This window comes from Pteropus alecto, unplaced genomic scaffold (assembly GCF_000325575.1).
Source record: "Pteropus alecto unplaced genomic scaffold, ASM32557v1 scaffold365, whole genome shotgun sequence".
In the NCBI taxonomy this organism is placed as follows: domain Eukaryota; kingdom Metazoa; phylum Chordata; class Mammalia; order Chiroptera; family Pteropodidae; genus Pteropus; species Pteropus alecto.
The window spans coordinates 662514-666357 of record NW_006436299.1 but is presented as its reverse complement, the minus strand read 5'-3'; positions in this window follow the sequence as shown (position 1 = coordinate 666357).

The following is a 3844-nucleotide window of genomic DNA, read 5'->3' as shown; positions in this document are numbered from 1 at the left end:
ATGGGGCCCTGCAGCCAGCCAGCCATGGGGAACTCACAGCTATCCCAGGGAGAAATGTTCAGGGAACTAGCTTCTGAACTCACCACTCCTTTTCTCCTCCCCCTCCTCCTGCAGGGAGCTCCAGTGGCTGCAAGAGGCAGCTTCTTTATTTCCCTTGGTCCTTCATCTTATACCCAGGGTTCCAATCTGTGGTAGTTCTTACGTGCAGATCCCACGCTGATATGTGCTGGTGTGTAGTTTGGTGTTTTTTGTTGAGTTTTAGATGTTCAGCTCATTGTTATTTCAATGGGAGAGATCTGAGGACGTCTCTCACTCTGCCATGTTCCCCTGCCTTCCCGAATTTCTTTTAGAAAGTGTTATATAACACTTCGTCCCAGGTCCCTTGATGTTTGTCCCAGGTTCTTGGAAAGTAGCTTCTAAACCCTTGGAATTTCTTTAGTGGTAGGAGTGTCTTTGTTATTCATGGTAAGCCTCTGGGACTACGGCTGAATTAAGGCTAATGAGGTGACTCATGGTGGGCCCCTACATAGTTTCAGGATGGGGCTTGCCATGATGGAAAGACTAACCATGTTAATAAAGAGTTAGGGCTTTGAGCCAGATGATATCAGCTCAATTTAATCTCTGGGTAGAGGAGGGAAGATTGGAGATTGAGTTAAGTCACTCAGTCAGTGATTTAATCAATTGTGCCTACAAAATAAAGCCACAATAAAAACTCTGGACACCAAAGCCCTGATGATCTTTCTGGTTAGTGAATATACTGATGTGCTAGAAGAATGATGCATCTTGATCCCATTTTGGGCGAAGAGGGGTGGAAGCTCTAATTTTGGTACCCTCTCAGACCTCACTCTGTGGGTCTCTTCATTTGGCTACTCCTCATTTGCAATCTTTATATAAAACTCTATTTGTGAGTCTGTTTTTTATTGGTTTGTTCTTTTAGTTCCTTAGATTCTGTATATAAGTGAAATCATATGGTATTTATCTTTCTCTGTCTGACTTATATCACTCAGCATAATAACCTCTAGATCCATCCATGTTATTGCAAATGATAGGCTTTCATTATTTTTAATGGCTGAATAATATTCCATTGTATATGTGAACCATAAATTCTTTATCCAATCATCTGTTGATGGGCACTTAGGTTGCTTCTATATCTTGGCTATTGTACATTGCGCTGCCATGAACATAGGGGTGCATAGATCTTTACGAATTATTGTTTTGATTTTGTTTAGATAAATACCAAGAAATGCAATTATTGGTCAAAAGGTATATCTATAATTTTTTGAGAAACCTCCAGACCATTTTCCATAGTGGCTGTACCAATTTTCAACCCCACCAACAGTGTATGAGGGTTCCATTTTCTCCACGTCCTCGCCAACATTTGTTGCTCTTTGATTTATTGAGGATAGTCATTCTAACAGGTGTGAGGTGATATCTCATTGTGGTTTAAATTTGCATTTGTTTGATGATTAGTGACCTTGAGCATTTTTTCATACATCTATTGGCCATCTTTATTTCCTTTTTGGAGAAATATCTGTTTAGATCTTCTGTTTTTTTTATTTGTTTGTTTTGTTTTGTTTTGTTTTGCACTAAGCCTCAGGGATTTTTTCCCCAGCTTTACTAAAGTATAATAGGCAATTAGTTGCTCATATTTACATTGTACAATTCAATGAGTTTTTTCCAAATATAGTTGGCATACAGTAATATATTTTTTCCGTTGTACAGCATAGTGGTTAGAGATCTATATAACTCACAAAGTGGTTACCTCACTAAATCTGGTCCCCATTTCCCCCCTTACTTTTTTCTACAACATTGTTGACTATTTTCCTTATGCTACAATTTATATTTCCATAACTATTTTATATCTATCCATTTGTACTTCTTAATTCCTTTACCCTTTTTCACCATCACCCCAACATCCCTCCCATCTAGTAGCCCTCAAAATATTCTCTGTATCTAGAGTTTGTTTCCATTTTCGTTGTTATTTATTTTGTTCTTTAGATTCCACATGTATATGAAATCACGTGGTATTTGTCTTTATCTGACTTACTTCATTCAGCACAATACCCTGTAGGTCCGCCAAGGCAATATCTTTTCCCATCTCCTTCCTTTTAGTCTGTGTTTGTCTTTTAACATGAAGTGAGTCTCTTGTAGGCAGCATACGTAGGGGTCTTCTTTTCTTACCCATTCACCACCCTATCTTTTGGTTTAAACACTTAACTCTTTTCCACTTGAGGTACTTATTAATAAATATGTAGCTATTGCCATTCTTTATTCATGATTTTGATACATGTTTTTTCTTCTTAAAGAAGTCCTGCCAACAATTCCTGTAATACTGGCTTGGTGTTGATGAATTCCTTTAGCTTATTTTTATCTGGGAAGCTTTTATCTGTCCTTCGCCAAGTCCTTCTGTCCTGCAAAGTTTCTTTTGAGAAATCAGCTGCCAGTCTTATGGGTGTTCCCTTGTAGGTAACTATCTGTTTTTCTCTTGCTACTTTTAATAATCTTTCTTTGTATTTAACCTTTCACATTTTAATTATGATGTGTCTTAGTGTGGGCTTCTTTGGATTTCTTTGGGGGGGACTCTCTGAGCTTCCTTAAGTTATATGTTGATTTCATTCACCAGTTTAGGGAAGTTTTTCATCATTATTTCTTCAAATATATATTCAACTTCTTGTTCTCCCTTTCAAGTATGCCTATGACACAGATATTGTTACCCTTAATTTCGTCCCATAGGTTCCTTAAATTATTATTATATTCTTGGTTACTTTTTTCTTGCCATTCTGGTTGAGTTTCCTTGGCTTCCCCATCCTCTATTTCAGTGGTTTGATCCTCTTCTTCCTCTACTCTGTTGATTCTCTCTAATATACTGTTCATCTTAGATAATGTATTCTTCATTTCTGATTCTAAAATTCTAATAATTCTAAAATTATTAAAGGCTTCCCTTTAATAATTTTAATTTCCATTTTTATGTTGTTTATCTCTTTGTTAAAGTTCTCATTGAATTCGTCTACACTTCCTTTTCTTTCATTGAGCATCTTCATAACCAGTGTTTTGAACTCTGCATCTGTGAGATTGCTTGGCTCCATTTTTCCTTGATCTATGTTCTATTCTTTCATATGATTTCTGCTTCTTTGTCTTCCCATTTTGGCTGCCTTTCTATGTCTGTTTCTATCACTAATCAAAGTTCCTAAGTCTCCTGGTCTTATCAGTGTGGCTTTGTGTAGTAGGTGTTGAGCAGCACAATCCTGACAGGAGTTCAGCTGCAGGCCAAGTTTTGCCCCAGGCTGTGCCCCTCCAGGACCACCTGTTAAGATTCAGCAAGCAATCCACAGATGTTATGCTTATAGTTGCCTCAAGAAGCCACGCCAGAAATTGAGGCCAGCTGCTACCAATGTGAGTCTCTGCACTGCTCAGCCAGTGCCACAGGACTCACCGAATACACAACTGAATGTGGCTTGGGTAGAGCTGCAAGTTGGGGGAGGTGGAGTTTCAGGGAATCCTCTGGGCGGAGTGACCTTTGTTATGCAGTTTGATGATGTCTCAGCTATGGCAGCACTGTGTCCGCACCCTGGGAGCAGGAAAGGGCTCAACAGAGGAACAATGAATACCACCAGCACTTCCGTCTAGGAGAAAGCCTTGCCTCTGACCCTCACTTCGACAACTCAGTGTTCCCCTGTAAGTCCCTAGTGACCCTTAAGCAGCCAACCTGGCGCTGGTGCTCAGAGCGAGCAAGTCCGTCACTGCAAAATCTGGTGGCATGCATGGCCCCTTTAAGAGGCGTCTGCAGCTGCCGTAGCCTCTGTCTCATTCAGCTGCTCCTGACTGGGCAGCCTTGTGTCTTCGC